The following is a 23,529-nucleotide window of genomic DNA, read 5'->3' on the forward strand; positions in this document are numbered from 1 at the left end:
CCGACAGTGAATAAAATACTAATTGCAATATTCTTATCATATAATTTTAATTGGAGTGCGTAATAAAAAAAATTGCAAGTTGTTATTCCTTGTTTCAACAATTGAGCAAGGTAGAGATAGTAAAAAATTTTAAGCCTCTACTCATCAACAAAGTAAAATACCAGATTGAACAAAAAAAAAACTGATTCATCTATTTTTCAACTCATTTGGTTTGTTGTTTATGTGTGTTATATGTATTAATGAAAAGGACAGATGCGTTAGGAAAAGACCGGTCAAACATTTTGAAAAGCTACATAACAACTTTAATTCATCAAGCAAGGATTCTTGACAATTTCGAAAACATTTTGACATGGCCATAACATTGAAAGTATGGCTGCAGATGTACAGATAGCCTACTTTTATGATACAAAATGAAACATACAAGATTATTAACAATAATTGAGTGTTTTTATATGAAGCTGCATTCATGATCGTTAGGAAGGCAATTTGGCCACGTACTGATTTGAGTCCAGGGTCTTCCAAAGAAGGCACTTCTAACAATAACAATAAAACTCCGAAGAATACATGTTTTGTTTTATTTTTTATTTCAGGCCCCAAGTGAAAATTTCTGGCTCTAAAATGATTGCAAGTTAGGGTACAAAAGTACCTATATCAACGTTACTAGTTGAGTCTATCGCAGATGTGATTTGCAATTCTGCACTTACAGGCCCCACTCCAAATGATTGGCTAATTGATCTTACGTGCTCTGTGCACAGTCGACGTGTTGGCTTCTGGCGTGATTCGCGAAGATCTTGTTCACAAATTTCTCTTTGTTTATTTTTCAGTTATGTTATGAGAGTTTAGTTGCTTACTTTATGTTTATGTTTAGCTATGTTTTATAAAGCCTTTGTTATGGTAATCTTATTAAGTAAATAAAATATGTCACTCAGTCAGGAACTTCCACGTGAATCCGCGGAATCGGGGTTGAGAAGCACTGTTGTAAGTGATCGCGTTAATGGCAGTCATCCTAGGCCTAATAGACTAATCGTGCTTTGATTTGACTTGACAAATTTAATTTTAAAACCATCGTTGAGCATTTGCCTATCACAAAAGTTTCATTTTTATTTCTAAACTTCTTTGCTTTTGTAACTATTCGAAAATAAATCAATAAGATTTTCTTTGCGTATACCTTGCGATAGTTATTGCAACTTGAAGTATTTCATCAGCATATTAGTAACAATTCACTTTTTTTTTTTTTGCATCCACTGACACAACATACAGTACATCGAGAATCACTGAAGCAATGACCAATACAACAAACAAGTGGATGCAGTGAAAGGATGTGAAGTCATCGAGTCAGCTGCTCCTAATTACATGGAAATAAGCATTTTGTCGAGACACAGCTGCGTGCTTTGGAGCGGTATCGATCTGTCATCCGTTCGAGCGTTGTGAAAAGTGCTCTCGCTATTCGACGACACAATCGACAGAAATACAAAATAAAAATGTTCAACATCACTAAAACATTTGTTCATTTGACGAATAATACTTTGTCATTAAAACAATGTGTCACGTGATTGGGAACCCTTTGACATGGTCCGGCAGCTGAAAATCTGAAACTTTATTTTTTTATGTTATTTGAAAACGAAATTAGATAACAACGAACATGACATAGAAGCGAAATCATCGTTTGATAAAACAGTTTGATCTGGGATGCCCAGCTCATTGAAGATATGTGGAATGTTATAAGGGAGAGCATTTATTTAAAAACACAATATAATGTGGTATTTAATATAGGCTACATACATATAAAAGCGTTTTGAAAAAAAAATCATGTAAACTCTTATAGGAGTTTAAGTATTTGCAAGAAATATAGCTTTTGAAATGGATCTATGACCACATAGGGTAAAAGTTGAGTAATAATGCCCTTCAAGTTACAACTATAAGCATGCATCCACACCAACTATAAACTATCACGTTTAATAATCACAAACAAGGCACAGTTCATATTCGTTATGTTTATTCTGTGTAAATGCATTTTCATCAAAAGTTTAATGAATCCGTTTTTCAAGTTCGTCTTCTACGTCCATCAGTTTCTTATACAGGGCTTCCATGTCCTTCACATCAAATGAAGACACATCTGAAATTAGAATCATAAACAAGTGTAAGAAGTAGGCTCCATAGGCTACAAGACAAAGTTAGGAAAAAGAGATGTTTTGTATCAAAACACTAAGTACAGTAAAAGTAATAGAGAAGTCAAGGGGAGGTAGGGCGTTTGAGACGATAGCCCCCTGAAATATACAAAAGTAACTTTATTTGCGATGTATTTTCAAGGTCGGATTAATGTACACTTATACATCATTGTATTTTGTTAAATTGCCACCCTGCTGCTTGCTAGATGCTTTTCCACCCCTGAAGATTCGCTCCAGAGTAAAAGTGAAACAATGTAAGAAATCACAATCATTTCAATTGTCCACACCTGATATTTCAATTTATAAAAGTTTCAACCCAACGTTATGAATTTTTTTTTTTTTTAAATAAAAGCACGTGTCCCTTTTGTTGCTTAGACGCTATGCTGCTGACTATACCTGTGGCAATGCAGTAGTAATAGATCAAAGTTAAGACTATGCCATTACGTTGTTGTAAGGTAATATCTTACAGCTTTATTTTTCACAGTTTTAATGTTGTTCACAATTCAGTCGATTCGTCTGCAAACTGAAATTTAGAAACTCTGCTTGATTGCAATATCATGTTGATCTACCTGATATGACGTTGCTTAAGTTTTCGATTCCATCTTTGTCAGCTTCAGGTGTTTTTGCTATGGGTAGTTCTTTATCATGTTGGTTGAACCAATAACTTTGGTAAATAATGCCGGGTCCACTTCTGAAAACGATACGTTTGTTGATGATTATTAAATTCTTTCAACAGAACAACAAACATGTTGTTTTTGCCGTTACGATTTCGCATGAGAAATTTGACAAAAAATACTGAACTCCGATTCAGCATTGCTGCTGAAAGCGAAACTCAATCTGTTGCATATTCTCTTTAAAACCAATATATTTCCAGATGTAAGCAACAACTACAAAATTTCTCCGCATAGCAAGCAATAGGTATCAACCCTTTTTTGTTTAAGGACATGTTTGGGATAGCAAAGATTATATACTGTTTGTAATGTTGTCTTACTTTTCAAGCATGAGAGATACAAGTTTTGACAAATTTATCAGTAAAAAAATGACAAGAATACGATCAAATCCTATTTAATGCATAAATTTTATTGTAGCCTGTACAACCTTACTGCAGTGTAGTGATTTGGAGCTGCAATAGCATTAATTATAACCAGAGTAAAACAAATATTAAAATTTCTATTGAAATCATGATGCTTTAAACAATCAAAATTCAAAGTGTTAAGAATTGATTTTATTTGATGCTTAATTGAAAATATCTATCTTGAAAATATCTCAAATCTCTTTTATCTTTGATAGTATGGCCATGACCTACTAGAACACGGCCAAATATGTTGCTATTTGAGGAAATTTCTAAGAGTCTGAATTGTTACAATCATAACTATGACAAACCTGTCATCTTCCCATTTCCAGAAGTAAGTAAAATAAGCAATATTGCATCTAGACATATGTTTGGCTTGTTTAACCGGAGATTAGGTACATATGTTGAGCACAGTTTACACAATAATAATGTGATATGTAAAACTTTCCAACTGCACCCTGGAGGTAGTATCGTTTGGTGCAATTGCATGTTCCATTTAAAATATCAAAGATTTTTTGTCAATTCTATGTTGTAAGCTGCTTATTTGATGTGCCAATTTAAATTTTAGTTTCTATTGTTTTTCGCCAAGTTTAATTTTGCAAGTAAAATATATCTTTTGGCGAAAGACCCTGCTATACAAAAAACCTAACGACTGTATTATGAGACTACCTCCAGGATGCAGTTGGAAAGTCTTACATAATTTACATTATTATTGCATAAATTGTGCTTAACGTACATATCTAATCTCCGCCAAAACAAGCCAAAAATATGTCTAGATGCAAATATTGCTTATTTTACATACTTCTGTAAGTGGGAAAATGACAGGTTTGTCATGGCTATGATTGGAACAATTAAGACTCTTAGAAATTTTCCCAAATAGCAACATATTTGGCCGTGTTCTAGTAGGCCGTGGTATGGCCTATGCCTTACTTGCCAACTCGACTTCCACGAATATTGCAGATGCAAAGTAGAAGACAAACCAACACAACGATCCAGCTCAGCTTCATCTTGAAATGTATGAACAAATGGAATATTCACAATATGAAATTAGAAATGGTGCCTGTGGAAACAAAAAATTCAATAAGTGAACTTAAATTATGTGTTCCTAAACAATGATGTAGGCTACATACATCATGTGAGCGTAAATAAACAGCTTAAGCTGCTTTTAGTTTATTTTTTTGCCGTAAATGTATTTTTGACACAAAATCGCTTTTCATATCTGTTGATATGTTTTCTTCTTTGCCAGTAACATAAGAACAGAATCCGACCCACTTTAATTTGAAGCAACACTCGTCCTTTTCGTATGTGCGCGAACGGGCTTATTGTTCACTTTTCTTTCTTCGGTCTCAGTTTTCAACGCCTTGCAAAATGAAGAGAAACAATAATTGTGCACCTTTGTTTTATTAATTCAGTTTCTTCTCTCTAGTGATAAGCAAAAAAATACATAACCGTCCTGTAACTCAACCAACTAAAAACTGGTGAATTTTTGCTCAACGTAGTCAAAAAATGAAACGTGTAACTTACAAAAAATGTGAGATCATCTGAAGGCAAGCGCGAGACTAATTTAGTTTCTCGCGCGGGCTTGCGGTGATCGAAGCCAAACGTCACACCAGCCCTCCCCCAGATGAACCATGTGAGTATCCAAACAAAAATGGTGAATCGACAAAAGATAAATGATGTACAAAATAATGCAATACATAAAAAAGCGACAATAACATAACAACCGAAGATCACCTAAACGTTGTTCAAACTAGGATTTGTACAAGGCATAACATGACTCCGTCCGTAAGATTTCTGTTAAGAAACCTCTGAAATTCACCGGACAGCAATTCGCTATAAAATTTACCAACTTAGCTCATAGTATCAGGTGTGCTGTGTGTAACGTTGTTAAATACTTATACTTAAATACTTATCCTCAAGTATTTGCTTTCAATTCCATCAAACCTCTCGCACGTGTCTAAGGGTCCCTCGAATGTTTTTATCTGTCAGCTCAGGTCTCATCGGCCACAAATCCATTTTTTCTGGATGTGCCACAGCGATCTGGAATTATAAATCTGACTGGTGCGACGCCGCCAGGATTGCTATTCAATCCTGCCAGTATATAAAGTGTAGAAAGGAAACCTGTGCGGGGTAGAGGAAAGCGTTATGAAGTGATATGTAAAAGCGATACTAACAATACTGACGATACTAACATACTAACGATACTAACAAATAAAATACCCGCTTGCATACGTAATTTTAGTTTGAAATTTTATGTTTACAAAATACAGTTTCTATGTTCTTTTCATTTTTATAAGTTCTTCCTTCTTCTTCTTAAACCGAATTGGCTGGAAAATCGTCTCTTTTCTATAACCTTCCTTTGAAATATTTGTCAATCTTCCTCTGCTTCGTTGAAGTATTTACCGTTGTTCATATAGTTTCTATAACGATCACGTCGGGGTCACCAAATGTGCGCAACGGGCTTGTTCTTCTCTCTTTTCTTTCTTCTAAGTTTTGACGCTATGCCACTAAAAAGAAACTATGGTGCAACTTTTTGTTTTACTTCTTCTTTTTTTTTCGAACTTTTGTGACAAACCAAGAAAACGACCAACTTTATTTCGACCAAACTAAAAACTGCCTAATTTTTCTCAACGTAGTCAAAAAATGAAACGTGTAACTTACAAAAAATGTGAGATCATCTGAAGGCAAGCGCGAGACTAATTTAGTTTCTCGCGCGGGCTTGCGGTGATCGAAGCCAAACGTCACACGTAAACTTAGACTTGGTGCTGGCTTATATAGACTTGAGCAAAACGGATATGTCTTGATATACAAAAAAAAAAATTCAAAAAATCTGAAGATAAATTTATTAGAGACGTCGTTGAACGATGATGAAAAGGAAGGAAATTATAAAGCCGGTTTATAGAAAATTGAACGTGAACGATTGGCAGCGTCGCTCGCATAAGTTTCCTTCCTGGACAAAACGTAAAGTTTTGTGTTTATTGTTTATTCTTTTGATCGTGGTCGTTACTTTTTAAAATGATCTGGTTTTAACGTTAAAAAAAGCTTTAACTTTTAACAAATCTAGATGTTTGTTGCTGGTAATAGTTAATTTCTATTGAGACAGAAGTTGTTGCTATAGGTTGATTTGAATCTTTGTCCTTGCAATGAGAAAGCCTCTGAAAGGTTATTCCTGGCAATTTCGCATACTTGTAGAGACTTTGAACCACTGACGCAGAGCCGGTTACTAAGATTGACAGAGTGAAGTTTCCGCATATTGCTGAAATGTTGTATGTAATATATTCAATCCACTGAGTGCTGCCTATTGCAGGCCCGGATTTAAGTGGAAGCAGGGGGTGCAGTTTCTCGGGAACCCCCCTCTTGAAGGGCTCCCCAACGTGGAAAAATGTGGTTTTGTGTTACTATTATTATTATTTTCTCTCAGCCTTTGAAGTTTCTGCAAAATGCCTCCTTATTCTTTCAAGGTTAATTTTTAGTCACAAGATGGTGACTGAGCTTGAGGTAGAGGCATTAGCGGTGTGGGTGACTTTCAAGTTACATTGCAAAGTTTTTTGCACCGAGGGCGCGAAAAACTTTCGGGCATTGGGGGACCCCCGATCGTAGAAGATGTAGTAATAGTTGTTGGACGTAGTAATAGTTTTTGCACAGGGCCCCCCGATCTAAAAGTGCTCCAGGCAACCCATCACCTAAACCCGGCCACAAGTTAACCACAAGTATCCTTTAGTTACTTGTGGTAACTCGGCCACAAATACCACAAGTTAGGAATCAAAAGGTACAAAATGGATAAAACCAAGCTCTGATTGCAGATATTGGTGAACCGATACCTGCTGAAATAAACTGTTTGGGAAATACAAAGAGCAATACAACATTCATTTCTAAAAACCCGCAATATGTTCAATATCTTACACATGACGTGATAGTTGAGCTGGGGGCCGAAGCATTCGATATGCGTTTAGTAAGCAGCCATCAAGCAGGCTATCAAGTTCGGTAATTGCACATTGATGATGGAAATATTCAACGTTACAGGCCATTTTTATATTCCTGGGTATTCACAGCACATTTGAAACACAATTTTCATTGCATTTGTAATTGGGTTGCATCACCCCACAACTCCCAAGTGGCATGAAGTTGGTAAGAATGTAAATTTGTAATAGATTGGTTGCTGGAGTTTGGTGCACATTATCATAATCAATGTCGGCTGCATTGCTTAGTGGTGAGAACCCTGGAACGACGTTCGAAAGGGCGCCGGTTCGACACCGCTCAAGAGCATGCAACTGTGTTTTTGGTAAGACACTTAAAGACATGCTTGAAGGTGGTCACGAAGATAGGCTTCCTTGTCTTCCCGTCCACCTAATCTAAATCTTCAACCACTTTTTCTATTATGAAAATTCCTCCTTTTCTTTAGTATTTCCACATAATAAAAAGTTTAAAAGTTTTTCACAAATTTCATAATCAGGCGTTAAAAATCACCTGTCAAAGTGGGGCACTGTTGGATATGGTATCCAACAGTACCCCGGGTAGGCTCCAACAGTGCCCCTATCAAGGTAATTGGTGTCTTTAGTAGCAATGTTGAGCCACTATTGTTGCATACCCTAGGTATGAAACTTGTGTTAGTACCGGTAGCGTTTCACATGATGGATGTCATTGAGCTGGTCAGGTCAAGACAAAACCTTTAAAAAGTGGTAGCCTACATAGGCTACACAATTATCACAGACACAAAATATAACAGCAACAATTATTATAACATGTTAGACACGCTAGTATCTAGCCGTCGTGGTGACTGTGCTTAAACGAAAGATAGCGAATAGATTTCAAGGAACCATACGAACCCACTGACAGTGCCGGTCTTTGGGATGTGCAAACCGTGCGATCGCACAGGGCCCGCAAATTAGGGGGCCCGCAATTTACTCAGAAAATGCAGTAATTTTGTCATTTTCAAAGGAAAAATTCAACAAGTGAATTCAGCAAAGGAATTCGCAACAAGAAAACATAGAGACTCAACGAATTCAACCTATTTCGTCGCCTGAATATTTCGTACCCTGAAAAGATCGAGAGAAAAAAAACGACATAGCCGAAATCGCTGATCGGAGTTGCCGCAAACATTTCAAAATTTCTCGATCTTTTCAGGGGACAAAATGAGTCGAAATTTAATTTTGTTACACGATTTCAGGGGACGAAATAGGTTGCATCCAGACTCAACATACTGTAGAGACATAGCTTTATTTCCGAAAAATGCCAAAGAAAGCATGATCTTATCTTTTTGCTATGCCACCGGACAGCACCATTTCACAGTAATATTCATACCTACATTTTTGTTGAACATGCTCTCAGAATGTCCCAAATTCAAAGTAATTTTTCAAAATTTTCAGGGGGAGGCCCCCCACCGCTGGTTGTCGTCTTTGGCGATCACGCCGCCATCACCGCCCCTCCCCTTTCAAAGTACCTAGCTACGCCACTGAATTGGATTATTGTCATTGGGGCCCGCAAAAGCACATTCCGCACAGGGCCCGAAAAACCCTAAGACCGGCACTGCCCACTGAGCTGTAGTTTATAGAACAGCCCAAGTTGATTTAATTAGAGCTGTAATTACTTTTTTAAAAGCTTTGGGGTTATGACCTAATTACCAATTGCAATGACAAGGAAGGTGTTTATTCAACAGTCAATCAGTGAAAGAACATGCAATGCAGGAGATTAAAGACATCATTGATTTGGCCTACATGGAAGTTATGATTAATACAAGATACAGACACAACACACTTTAGTAGGACGATATTGGCATGTGGTTCACAAGAAATGGCTTGGTTTATAGAGCAAAATAACCAAATTTGACGGAAGCTTCTTCCACAGCCGAAACTTAGAAACATACCAAAAACTCCCCAACACCTATAATATTGTTGATATAACATAAAATGTTGATAATCGTTTTGGCACTGTACATTGATTAATAAAATCTCATGGCTTCCAACAGTGCTCCACCGGGGCACTGTTGGAGACCTTAGGGTGGGGCACTGTTGGAACCACGGCCTACAAGATAAAATGGCGTCAGTTTTTTTTACCGAGGCTTACGATCTGAAACGTTATTACTGAAACCTAGTCTAGTGACTGACCAAGCATGAAAAACTTGTGAAGCATCCCTGAAGCCACCGTAAAAACTGTAACAAAAGAAGTTACAAAGTTCTGAAAATTTACTTTTTACCACCTAAAACAAACTTTCATTCCTACCAACAACGAGTGCCTAACTTAGTTTTAGCAGCTTCTATGGACCACGTGACCATGGTAATGCACGGTTGAGTGAATAATTTGTCACGGATTGCAAAAAACGATGGGAGGGGCACTGTAAGCACCCGGGGCGCTGTTGGGCACTCTCCCCTTCAAGCCGAAAACTGGAGATTTTTGAGATATTTGCATTTCTTGGGCTAGCAAGAGAATGACGTCATTGCTTGGGAACTCAGGAGAAATTCGCGGTCGTTGGATAGCGGCTGCATTTGAATCTTCTTCTTCTTCAGCAGATTGATCATGTTTGATTAGCTGTGATTTCCCTTATGAACTGCCTCCATTTTGTTCTGTCTTTTGTTTTTATTAGAATACATGGCTTAAAACCAAAGTTGCTAGTTCCGCTGTTTTCCCTCGGAATTCTGGTAGTTTTGTTTTCTGGTCGCGGCAAAATTTTAGCTGTGAGGGTTGTGGTCTGATTGTTTCGTTTCAATTCGAACCAACTTTCATAGAATAAACATTATTGTTACTTCACAATTTTCAGTTTTGATGACTTCACTTTGCACAATTTTTCTAAAGTTGGGTTAGGTTTGTGCTTGTTTCATTACGTGTAACGATTGGGCTACTTTTAAGCTAGTTTTCCTAGAAATTTGGGCTGGAAATTTTTAAACATATGGCAACACTGCTAAAAATCACGTTGCTTTGTGTGCGTGGTAAAATGGTATTGAAAGCTGAGGAGTTTTATAAAGCAGTTCTGAAAGTACTGCAAGACAGATAGCTTTTGCACTTGAAACGGCCCAAGACTGCTGGTTAGCCTGCAAATTAATGTTTGTCTGTAGCCAGTGACATCACCTAAGGCTTTTTATGCTGTAGCCCATTTAGGTTACTTGTTGAAATCTCGTAGTTTCCGTTATCACAATGTGAATAGACATGCTATAGTATCATCACAGCAATGCTTCGAAACAGTATACATATTGAAGATGTAGAGAAATCAGATGCCTTTAAAGGTCTTATGAATGATTATGAGAAGTTCTGTGGTGACACAAGGAACGGGAACCATGGCGGTATAGCCCAGTTCTGTTTTTTTTACATCAGTCTTGTACAGCAATTCTTACTTGTGAACAGAGCTGTAAAGACGAATGATACTGAGCTTTTCACTTATGCTCTGAATAAAATAATCCCTGTGTTTTTTGCATGCAACAGCCCAACTATTCCAGACACATGCTACTGTGCTTCCTGAAACTGTTGAACATGGACTACACACACCCTGGTACACGTGATCAGCTGGAGAAAGGAGCCTTCTCTGTGAGGTGGTCTGGACATTCCTTCTCCATATTACCTGTTGATCAAGCAGTGGAGATTACTGTGAATGTGGATGCTGCATCCAGGATGACTGGCATAAGTGCGTTCACCCAGAGTTTTCCTGCCCAACGAAGATGGAATGCCACGAGGTAGGTATGTAAGGAGTCAAGTGATAAATTATGCATTGGAAAAAGCTGATATGAAACATTATGAAACTATTTACCAGGAATCAAAACCCTACAGAATAAAAAAGAGACCATCCTGATTTCATGAAGATTGGTGAAACTATCATTTCGACCATGAATCCATTTCAACATGTTGAACAAAGCAATTACTTGATTAAGCTATCGTCTGGAAAACCAGCTCCAGATGAGATCAGAAATGATCTCTTGAACACAAATAGCAAAGGTTCTGAATGGCAACAGGAGTCCCTTGATGAAATAAAAGAAGATCCAGCTCGAATTGAAAAGCCCATCAAGAGAAGGAAAGTTAGAAATTTCGCTAGCAATGCAGCAAAGGTTTTCGTCACCACAAAAGATAAGAAAGTGGTAGAGCTGAAATGTTCCAGAGACACGTTTGGCAGACTTCTTTACTTGTCCTGCCAAAAAAAGCTTGACTTAAAAAAAGTCCTGTCTCACCCACTGTCAGTAGTTCCCCTTAGTCTATGCAATGTAGATGGAAGTATGACCACAACCAACAAGTCCAAATTGGCTAATCATCTTGAGTCACTTGCGACGACAGCTAATGATCCATTGAATACGGGAAGCGATGTGAGTATTTTTGATGGCATGTTCTTGATCAGAATGATTACGAGCCTGCCTTCTACTTATGGTGGAATTGCCAAAGCTCTCTTAACTATGATTTGTAAAGCTAATAGCGAAGAAGTGCACTTTGTAGGCTATGTGACGATTGTAGCCTACTCGGAACACAATCAAAGATTCGGCTCAAGAAATTCGAGGGGACACCGACACTGTCATCAGCATTACTGGTACTAGCCAAAAAAGACCTAAAGACTTTTCAAAGTGCCTATCCTCATCACAGTTCAAAGATTCTTTCTTTGCTTTCTTGTTTTATGAGTGGCAGTCAAATTCCTATGCTGAAGTAATCGGGAACAACAGAGTAATTGTGGCAAAGGGAAAAAAGTGCTATGAATTTAGTGTGCAAAGTAACAATCTTGTAATAAGACAGGACTGCTTTTTGTATGACTGCGAACACAATGAAACGGACACAAGGATGGTGCATCACATCTTTCAGCTCTACAAAAGTAGTAACAATCCTCTGCAAGTGAATGTGCGTTGTAATGACACAGATGTAATGATCATTCTCTTGCATTATTGCAGCGATGTGGACCTGCAAACAGAAGTTTTATTAGAAATGGGTCATGCTTACAACAATACTCGGCGTGTTGTTAACATCAGAAGCATGATGGAAGAGCTCAGTGAAATTAATGGCTTATTCTGTACAGCTTTGCCAGGATACCAATACCATGCCACCACAGGGTGTGATTACAATTCCTGTTTCTTTGGCAAAGGTAAAAATTGACCACTCTTAATTGCTAGTTATACCCTCTATTCCTTCAAGCACTGGCAGATTTAGGCAGTTCCATCAGTGTTAGCTCTGCCACGGAAGCTGCTCTCGAAGAGTTTGTATGTGCAACATACGGGAAAAGGCAACTTCATGACGTCAATGAAGCACGCAGAGTTATATTTGAAACGAAGTTTACGCCAATACATAGTGAGCGGCCTCTGCAAAAAGTAAAAAGTTTGGAACCTACAGCAATGCCTCTTTGCAGGGCAGCGTTTATCCAGCACATTAAGCAAGCAAATTTTATTGCAAGGATGTGGAAACTTGCAAATGAATTCAAGCCTGTGACAGAGTCACCCTTAGACCATGGGTGGAAAGAGGATAATAGCGGCAAGATAGTGTCAAATTGGTTTGAAGGCTCTCAGCTGCCAGATTCTCCGGAAGTAGACCAATGTAACAATGACAGTGACTACGAGGATTCGAATTTATCTGACGATTCAGATGACAGTGAAAGTCAGAATGATGATTTTAACATTATCTAACGAAATTTTGTATTTCAGAGTGTATTTTTTACCGTTTCATATTTGAAAAGCACAAAAACTGTTACAGTTACTCAAAAACCATGACAGATAACCTTTTGTCTTGGCAGAATTTGACTAATTTCACTTTTTGAACTAAAAAGCTGTCTTAATTCTATGGCAAATTGGTAAAAGAAAAAATTAGAAAATAAGAAACGGAAGCAGCCCACAAACATTAAAAATTACTAATATCTCAAAAATGTCCAGTTTTCGCGTGTAAACACACGATTTTTGGATTGTACGCCCAAAAATACGCGGATTCCCTTCGAAAAGCCGCCGACAGGAAACACGACAAGTACGGCGAGTTATGTGTAAACATATTGGAAGACAGGAAGCGCCCTTGCAGGGACGTCCTGTCACTTCCGTTCGTCGTAGGCTCCCTCGGGAGCTATGCTCCGTTGAGCTCTCGGGCTTTGGCGGCCTTGGGTGTTCCTGCTCGTGGGGTAGCAGAGGAGGCTAGAAAAGTGGCCTCCCTCTCAATCGAAGGTTCCCTCCGTGTCTGGAAAGCTTGGAACGCCGGGCTCACTCGTGGAGGGGCTACGTCATAGAAAAGACGATTCCAGCGATCAGAAGCTCAATTCCCCAATAACAGAAGCTCTGCAGTAAGCATCCGAGCGCGCAAGACAGCAAACCTCAAAACCCGCCAGTAATTGTGTGACGTCATAGTATGTTAAATCCATTGTTTCATTATCAATTTACCTGTAAACAATTGTTGTTTCATCAGCATGCTGCAGCTCAATGAAGAATACAATCATCATCAATAAAATAAAAAAGCAATATATGAATTAAGTATATATTGCATATTGTGAATGGACTCATATCATCTATCAATGACGTAATATCATTAACAACACTGGATCTGTATTTTCATATTTCAATATTTTAGACTATCACACACTACCTTCTCCCGATACGCTGCTCTTTCCCGCTCGGATCAACCTCGCGTTGCTTTTAACTGATCGATAAACATGATTTCCTGATCAACTCGATGCAACCTCCAAAGTTTCATCCCACTATTCTATATTTTTCCTGGTAACGTAGCCTAGTCATATCTACGCTTCGATCGCTAGTCCCCCCGACCCATCTGGGCGAACCTGCCTCAACGTCTGGCCAGTGCACATCCGTGCTCGTTGGTTCAACGTCAACACTTTTTCGGTAGGTAAAGCATACAATATATTCCCACTTACCATCTTTTTTTTTTACACCAATTAATTGAGCCTTTGCTCCAGATTTTATATAATTTTCGTCTCCCACGAGTATTCAAATCGTCCTTGTAGCTAAGCATCTCTTCCTCGTGGGAGACCCCAAAGTTTATCCGCTCTGCCTACGGGCAGACCGGGTATAGGAGTTAAACGTACCTGTGTTACGGTCACGTGGTGGAGACGTGGGCGCTGCCTGGCTTTATAAAACTTCTGTCGCCCGGCCCGTCGTGAGCTGACCTTTTTGCGTTTGCAGAAAGCAAAGCCCGTCTCCCTGGCCCGTTCCGCCATTCTAACTTTTGCGGACGAGTCGCACAAAATTCTCGATCCACACTTTCCTTCCACAGGTACCTAGACTCCCCAGCCTGGCCCCCGCGACCTAAGCTGGTGGACTTCTCTTCCGGGTGCATCGCCACCCCATAATCACGCCGCTCCCCGCCTCCACGGGGCGTGGCAGGCCGGTTCTTTAAAGTCTCTGACCTGGCTATGTTTATTGTGTTCTTCTCGCCGTGTCAATTATTTTGTACTCGTGCGTCGTTGATCGAAATAAAACAGTTCATCATCAAATGTAATTAAACTCGTATAACTCCTGGACTAATCAAGTAATTTACAAATGAATAGTGGTTGCAAAGACCAGGATTTTGAAAAAGCTGACTTAACCGGATTATTAATGAAATCCGAACCCCTATAATGTTGTTGCAACTTTTAAATTTTAAACCCCTTAATTGCGATGAATTCGCACACTACAGAGTCATAATGCCTTGCATTTATTATGATTAAGCTTACCATAGCTGGGCTAACGCGATAAAAAGATTGCTTACACTCAAACAAAAACAATGCAGAGCTGCCAAATTAACCCTTTCATTCACTTTATATCATGTATGGCACAGTTTTCAAAGTCTATTGCTCTTTTCCGATGTTGTAATTTTTGCACCCGTATAATATTACATACAGAAGAATCTTCACAAAGTTCGGTTCTACAAATATTGAATAGACATAAAAATGCTAGTAGTGCAGGCCCTTAAGGGAAAAAATGAGCATTTTTAGGCTAAACGTGTTACACGTTGTTTTTTTACATTTTTTTGTAGTTGATGTAGTTGACGTTGCTTTTTTACATTTGTTTGTAGTTAATCTAACTTCAGTTTTAGTGGGTCACGTGATCACCCCCAAATCGAGGATTTCCCCCAAATCAATTTTGAGCTCTTTTCACGGCCTTTCTATGCAATTAGATACGTTATTTTTTTTTATTTGGAATGACTGCCACTACAAAATATAAGAGATAAAAATCACGCAAAATTATGTTATTAATGACGTCATTGTGATGTCATAACATTAATTTTTGCTTGTTTTTTTCTTATTGTAGTCGCTTGTTTGTTGTTGGTGTTACTTTTTTGGTTACAATCAGTTACCAATGCTGAAATAATTCCTCTTCAAATATGACGTCAGCATTGCATCATGAATGACGTCATCATTTTTTTTTGTGATTTTATTTTTCAGATGTTTTTCTTATAGGTTAGTATAGTAGGTAGGCAATAACCAGTGTTTTATACATGTTGATTAGTGATAGGCCTATCATGAATGTAACTACCATAAAAACTACTCATCATCGGCATGTGATCAAATCTTTCCAGGCTAGATTGGAAGGCAGGAAACCATCAGCCACTCAGCAGTCTCGTTGTCCAGGACCCTCAGACCATGCGCACGGTGGGTTAGGCAGTGGTGGATGACATGGTCTGCGGTCTGTTCAGTAGCACCACACTCGCATTTTGGTGAAGGAGCCAGGCCCCACTTGTGCATGTCCGAACAAAAACGGCCAACGCCAGTTCGCAGGCGGTTAAGCCTGACCATGGCCACCTGGAGATGCGGCCTGATTTGTCACATTTTGCAGATTTTGATTACAGCTACTGCTAGTGTTTGACTGACATTTTTTGAGATGTTTTTACTTTTTGCGGTTTCCTAATGACATAAAACTTTTTTGTTGCCTTGAGGAAGCAGTAGCAAATGAGAAAAAGTAAGTTGAAAAACACAAAATCAGACTGTTATTGAAAATTAACTGACTAAAATCTTCAAAATCAATTTTTTTTTGTTTTTCAACATGTGAGAATGTTAAAACCTGTTGTGTCATCTGGCGAAAAGAATAAAGAAAACGTAAAAATCTAGTTTTTATAAAAATCTATTTAAACGTTCGCCCAAAGTTAGAAAAACCTGGAAATTTCTGCAAAATGTGACAAATCAGGCCGTAGGCCTATCTTTAGGTGGCCATGGCCTGACCCACGCAAGCCTTGCGAGGGCCATCCCCGGTGGACGGGGATCGGCGTCGAGTATGAAGTCACGGAGCGTAGAGGTGTGGTTTTCCCACTCCGTGTTCCACATGTGGTTTGTCCAGTGTGCCGCACTTAAACCAAGTTCTTCTGGTGTTCTTTACGTAGTTGTTGTGCGTAGGCACAAAGGGGCGTCTTGATTTCAGCCGCTGCTTTATAGGTGGTGGTCGCTTGAATGTTGCATGAAGGGGATGGTCGGGGTCCAGAGCGCGGCGAGCGTGAGAAATTGTGGCTCCTTTACGACGTAGCTCAGCGGGTTGGATGCCTGCTAGGATGGGTATGTAGTCCGTTGGAGTGGGACGCAGGCATCCAGTCACAGTACGTAGTGCATCGTTGATGGCGGTATCAATGTGGTGGGTGTGAGAACTACGACACCAGACTGGTGCGTAGTACTTAGAGGTGGAATAAACAAGGGCTGGAGTAGCTGTACGAAGAGTTTTGGCATCAGCTCCCCAGCCGGAACCCGCCAATCGCCTCAAAAGTGCGACGCGTGTAGATAGTTTTTTGCGCAGTGACTCCAAGTGTCGGCGGTACATGAGTGACCTGTCCATAGTTATGCCGAGATAAGTAGGTTCGGCACAGTAGGGCAGGTGCTCCCCATCAATGTTGATGTTTATCTCACGCTGTGCCTCCCGGTTGTTAAGGTGGAAGGCCGCCGACTCTGTCTTTGACTTGCTGAGCTGTAGCTTCCATTTCTGGAGGTATGCTGATAGTGTGTGTATGTCTTGGCTGAGGTTCCTCTTCACTGACTGCCAATTTCCCGCTGAGCGCAAGAGTGCCAGGTCGTCTGCGTAAGCATATTTCCTGGAGATGGTGGGGGCAGGTTATAAGTATATATGTTGAACAGGAGAGAAGCCAAGACTGAGCCCTATGGGACGCCGTTTTTAAGTCGGCGTAGTCTGCTTCGACGACCGCTACCGGTTGTGAAGGTAAAACTGCGGTTTTGCACAAGTTCCATCATTATATGGATCATGTGTCTGTCAGGGAGCAGACAGAGTAACTTGCAGGTAAGGCCGGTATGCCATACGGTATCATAGGCAGTAGGGAGGGCCGTCGGAAACAGATCGCTTAGCAACTCGAGTTTCTTAGGAGGTTTGTCGAGTAAATGCCGAAATCGAAACCATTTTTTAATTGAACGCCAGGAAGACGGCGCACAACACGGACCTAATCGGTAAATCACCCCATTCCAGGGATATTGCCAGGGTTGCCATACCGTCCTTATTTCAAAGATTTGTCCTTTTGAAGAACTCTATCTTAGAAAATATTACTGTCCTTATTGCTAGGAAATGTCCTTCTTTTTGATTTGAGTCTTTATTTTCAACAATTAGTGAATAAACTTAGTGGAATGACAGCCAAATCCCTACTACAGTAAAAGTAAACCTAGACCTGAGTTGTCGTGAGATGCACATAGTATTTTTTTTACGAACAATGAGTTGCTGGAACACTTTGTTTCTGGCAAACAATATGGCATGTAATATATAATGGCTCGTATAAATGCTGAGATTTGTTCAAAAACGTTTGTTTTATTTTGTATGAAAATTTTTTTTTTTTGTTGTCCTTATTTTGGGGTCCATGTCGATGGCAACCCTGGATATTGCAGTGGCGTATACGCCGCACACCCATCAAACATGGTTGATTCATCAATCATCATACAGTTAAACATGCAAGTAGGCTACTTGGTAGCCTATATAAATGGTGAAGGCAGGGTATACAAGTAGCCTAAGTACTTGGTAGCCTATACAAAAGGTGATGGCAGGATATACAAGTAAGTAGGGGAGACTCGGGTAAGTTGGCCCAGCAAAATGAAAATTTGAATTTGTGAGCTGATAACAAAACATATGTTAAAGCGAATGCTATTGAAGAGTAGAGAATTCATCACTCTAAAAGTGGACATATTCTTGCATCAAACAAACATTCTTAGGTATATAATTTTTCAAGTTTTCCGAAAAAAATAAAATGGACCATCTTGCCTTCATGTGCGGGTAATTTGGCCCACCATGGAAGGTAAGTTGGCCACGTGGGAAACATGTCCATCTACGGTATATTAAACAGTGGAAAAGTTCTCTTTCTCCCCAATTTGATTTTCTTTCTAATTATTTCTTGGTTTTATAGAGGCATACATACCGTACATAAATTATTCTATGTATGCATTCATGTATGGTTTATAATAAAATCTACTATTAGGCTATAATGCTGTATTTTACCTCAGTAAACTTTTTTTACATGAGTAGCCTACACCAAATAAGCTTTCGAAAATAACAAAGGTTGTATCAAACATCATGTAGTTGGAACGGCATGCCTTTATTCCTAACGATCTGGTCACCTTAACGATACTGATAGGTGGGACCTTGTTTGCAATAGGCTACAAACCCCATTTTTGCATGGGTACCAATATCGGAACATTTTTTAATGTATCTCCGAAACGAGGTACGTTTTAGACCGTCGCTTGAGAAGTGGTTGATACACATTTCCGCGATTGGTTTTCTTGATTAGGCTACTTAGCCTACTATTATTACCATATGGGTTAGGAATAATTTGTGGCATAAAAACGATGTTAGGAAGTGTATTATTGTTATTGATCGCTTAATGCTGATGTAAAGCCGCGATTTACTTACTTTGGATACTTGATGATAGGCTACTTCAATCTTGCAAAAATAAGTCATCGTATTAATTAGTCAATTATTATCATTCTATGTAATACCTCATGAAGGCAAGTTGGCCATGGTGGCCAACGTACCCACCCACGAAATGGGCCAACTTCCCTGCATGGCAACCACATTGCAAAAACTAAAATTTATGTCAAACTATCGAGCTTCTAACAACGGTTTCACAGTCAAAGTGAGCCTTAATAACCACTCTAGCGCTGCACTCACTAAATAATAACCTTTCTTATATAGTAAGAAAAAAATCACTCGACATCTAAAAAATTCTAAAATCCAAAAATTTCAAAAATCATAATTTTTCATACAAAAATCGTGCTCACATGTTTATACTGCTTGCTAGAGCCTCCCAACCTGGTGATAAGATAGTTTCAACAGCACTTTCTCAGTATGCGTACGATACGTAACAATAACTATTTTAGTTAAAAAATTATTTAGAGTGGGCCAACTTGCCTACTGGGCCAACTTACCTGAGTCTCCCCTAGGCTTCTTGGTAGCCTATATAAAAGGTGAAGGTTTGGTATGCAAGAAACTAGTCTCTTGGCAACCTATAAAAAAAGTGAAGGCATGGTATGCAAGTAAGTAAGCTACTTAATAGCTTACATAAAAGGTGAAGGCATGGTATGCAAGTAAGTAGGCTACTTGGTAGCCTATATAAATGATGAAGGCAGGGTATACAAGTACGGTAGCCTTATAAGTACTTGGTAGACTACATAAAAGGTGATGGCAGGGTATGCAAGTAAGTAGGCTGCTTGGTAGCCTACATAAAAGGTGAAGGCATGTTATGCAAGTAAGTAGGCTTCTTGATACCCTATATAAATGGTGAAGGCATAGTATGTAAGTAAGTAGGCTCTTGGCAGCCTATATAAATGATGAAGGCAGGGTATACAAGTATGGTAGCCTACATAAAAGGTGATGGCAGGGTATGCAAGTAAGTAGGCTGCTTGGTAGCCTACATAAAAGGTGAAGGCATGGTACGAAAGTAAGTAGGCTTCTTGATACCCTATATAAAAGGTGAAGGCATGGTATGCAAGTAACCTATAAGTACTTGGTAGCCTATATAAAAGGTGATGGCAGGGTATGCAAGTAAGTAGGCTACGGTACTTGGTAGCCTATATAAAAAAGGTAAAGGCATGGTATGCAAGTAAGTAGGCTTCTTGGTAGCCTATATAAAAGGTGAAGGCATGGTATGCAAGTAAGTAGGCTCCGACTTGGTAGCCTAGCCTGTATAAAAGGTGAAGGCATGGTATGTAAGTACTTAAGTAGGCCACTTGGTAGCCTATATAAATGGTAAAGGCATGGTATGCAAGTAGGCTACTTAGTAGCCTATTTAAAAGGTGAAGGCATGGTATGTAAATAAGTAGGCCACTTGGTGGCCTATATAAATGGTGAAGGCATGGTATGCAAGTAGCCTACTTGGTAGCGTATATAAAAGGTGATGACAGGGTAGCCTATGCAAGTAAGTAGGCTACTTGGTAGCCTATATAAAAGGCGAAGGCATGATAGGCTATGCACGTAAGTCGGTTTCTTGGTAGCCTATATAAAAGATAAAGGCACGGTATGTAAGTAAGTAGGCTACCTAATAGCCTATAGGGCCTATAAAAAGTGAAGTCAGGGTATATGGACGACACAGGTATCAGATAAGTATCAGTGCTCAGTGAAGGCAGAACAGGTAGGGTGTTACCCTACTGACCGAAGCAAGTACCATAATTGGGTTCTGTTTCAATGAAACATATAATCATAATAGTGAAGTGAAGGGATATACACAATTCGCAATTTATTACAGGTATTCAGGACAATAATTCGTAATAGTACTAGTGGTAGCCTACCAGTCGTATTTTACGTTGATTGATTGAATGCAAATAATGACAACATACTCGTTGATCCGGTGGAGTCAGCAGAAACTCACTGAGCCATCAATTCTACGCGATTTTAGCATCCAACAGCTCACAGAGCTTTTCGTCAAGACCGATGTTCCTACATCGATTGACAGTTTTCCATGCTGCACACAAGCAGTTGAGCGCGCAGTCAAACTCGCCACCGAAGTGAGCCATGAAGTCATCGGCCATGATAGTAGACATGAATTTATTCTGACGCGAACTGCTGCTCGTTTACAGCGTACACGTTTTGAGTCAAAGAAAGATTACGCTCTGTGATTGTTTTTGACTGTTTACGTGTATTTTGACTGTGTATTTTTTATTTTTTTAATTACTTTTTTTTTTTGGAAAATTTTTTTTAATTTTTTTATTTGGGTGATATTAATTTTTTTGTGCGGCGTCTTCCCGCAGCCCGATCTAAAAAAGGTTTTCAGATTATTTGTTTGTGACCTAAGCCTCCTATCTGAGCCGAGTTGCTAAGTGATTTGACAAAAAAAGTGCATTGACGGCCCTCCCTAATAGGCAGCCGTGAGATCAACAAACACTGTGCCAGCCTTCTTCTTAGCCCAAAAACAGTCCTCAATGTCTTGCGTCATAAGTGTGACCTGATCTACGGATGATCGTCCGTGTAGGAAGCCAGCTTGCTCACGGGGGAGCTGCGGATTTATTATTGGTTCGACACGGCGTAGATAAGTCTCTCGAGGATCATGAAAGGGATACAGAGCAGTGAGATTGGGCGGTAGCTCTTCGGATCGCCAGGGGGGCTTCTTTGGCTTAGGAACTGCAACCACAAGGGCTCTTCTCCAGATTCTGGGAATTTTTAGGTGGCGCAAACAACAGGAAAGGAAGTCTTTTAACCAGGACTTTAACCGTACCCTGTAGCGCACCCAGCATGGAGCTAAGGGGGCACAAGCCCCCCCAAACCCGCCACTAAAAATGAAGTTTTTGTATGTTCCTCATTTATACATTGCTTACAGGTTAGGTATGAATAAAACACAACAATACAACAGGGCTGAGCATTATAACAATATATTTTACATATTTACAAATAGTTTTAACAGTCGAACGTTTTCGGTTTAACTTAAGCCCTCATCAGGAATCTAAAAATATTTAAAAAATGCAATAAATTTCAACTTCTTGAAGGTAAAATTACATTTGGAAAAGGCAACTACATAATTGACTACGAAAAAAATTGTACCACAGGGAACGTGATCCATCAAGTAAATGTTCAAGAGAATGGACGCGCTCCAGCAAATAGGCTAATTGTTTGTTTAAAGTGCCCCTGACAGGTTGGACCCAAGTATAGTAACTTTTCTAAGCTTTTTCTAGCGCAAAATTATGCTTAGCGAACTTTTTAATCTTAACCTCGAAGCTCGACTGGTTAGGGCGAAATTTATACAAAACGACAGTTCCGCAGAGCCACCACAGGCGAAACTCCATATTTCACTGCTCTGTGACGACTTTGGTGGTGTTACGTCATCCTGGGTGGGCGTCGTTAGCGACGAATAAAACAAATGCTTTCTAGATGTAATTGGTGGATCACAGTTTGGTCGGAGTTGGTACAAGCGGTTGCTTTTTTCAAAGATTTATTGTTTTTTGCAGTTTAATAAAACTGTACTGGATACGTTCCTACAAAACCTAAAATATACTTTCAGTGAAAAATGAAGAAATCGTACGAATCATCATTCATATTTAATTCATCATCATTCATCACTATTCATAAATAAATAAAAGTTCTCTCTCTCATAATGTGCCTTCAGTTGGCCATTGAAATCCGGTGTAACGGCCATCTGGACTTTAAAATTGTTTCGGATTCGCCAAACAATGCATGATGGCAGCACAATCTGATTGTTGCTTCAGAGAGCACCACCTTGTAGTATCCACTCCAATACATGCCTGTAAGCGACTAATTACCGATACTGTCTGCAAGGAAATAAAATCAATTTGTTTAGTGTGCATTCTTTAGCGTTTAGGGTATTTTTAGCCTAATGTAGCATGCTTACTCTTTCGATAGGTCTCCGTTTTTTTCCTTTCGGTTTATTGCTTTTCCTCCAGTTCTTCCTGCTCCTCAGAAAAAAAGTCCTCAGAACTGCAGGATGTAAGTGTGCCTCCAAATCTGTCAATTTGGTACGGTAACACAGCTAAGTGCGTCTTTCTTCAAAAGTGCTTTCGTCTGTGGCACTTCATGGCAACATACACATTCATTGGGCTGGGACAATAGGCTCGCACGTGTGGAAAACGAACCACCTACAGTTCCCAGCACGCCACTCATTGCTGAGAAGATTCAAATCAGGTTGGTGGTGTTAACAAAATCATCTCCATTGAAGCGAAGAGAACATACACGACTAGTTTTGTATGGTCCATCCCACTTTCAAAGACTTGAAGAAAACTTTGACTATTTTCTTCTCAGCACCTCGTTTTGTTTGAAAGCATGAAAAGATAGCACACGTCTTTGTCACTGACTCTGTCACATAAACAGCAATTTCCAGGCATTAGGCTACCTCAACCATAAATTAAGGGTACTGTCTGTGAGATACTGCTGTTACACTGCAAAAGGCTATAGCCAGATTAAGACAAATAAAAATTATTCAAATTGTAGCCCTACAAGAGTTTAGAAA

General features: G+C 39.3%; 1 long non-coding RNA gene across 1 annotated transcript; it reads right to left on the minus strand.

Moving 5' to 3' along the window:
• Positions 1-1,210: 1,210 nt before the first annotated feature.
• On the minus strand, positions 1,211-5,753 carry LOC145767315 (uncharacterized). Its single transcript, XR_014288763.1, has 4 exons — positions 4,513-5,753; positions 4,171-4,300; positions 2,738-2,859; positions 1,211-2,116 (listed from the first exon to the last, which is right to left on the minus strand). It is a non-coding gene; the product is annotated as an uncharacterized LOC145767315 (long non-coding RNA).
• Positions 5,754-23,529: the final 17,776 nt, after the last annotated feature.

Source organism: Aplidium turbinatum, chromosome 3, assembly GCF_918807975.1.
Source record: "Aplidium turbinatum chromosome 3, kaAplTurb1.1, whole genome shotgun sequence".
Lineage (NCBI taxonomy): Eukaryota > Metazoa > Chordata > Ascidiacea > Aplousobranchia > Polyclinidae > Aplidium > Aplidium turbinatum.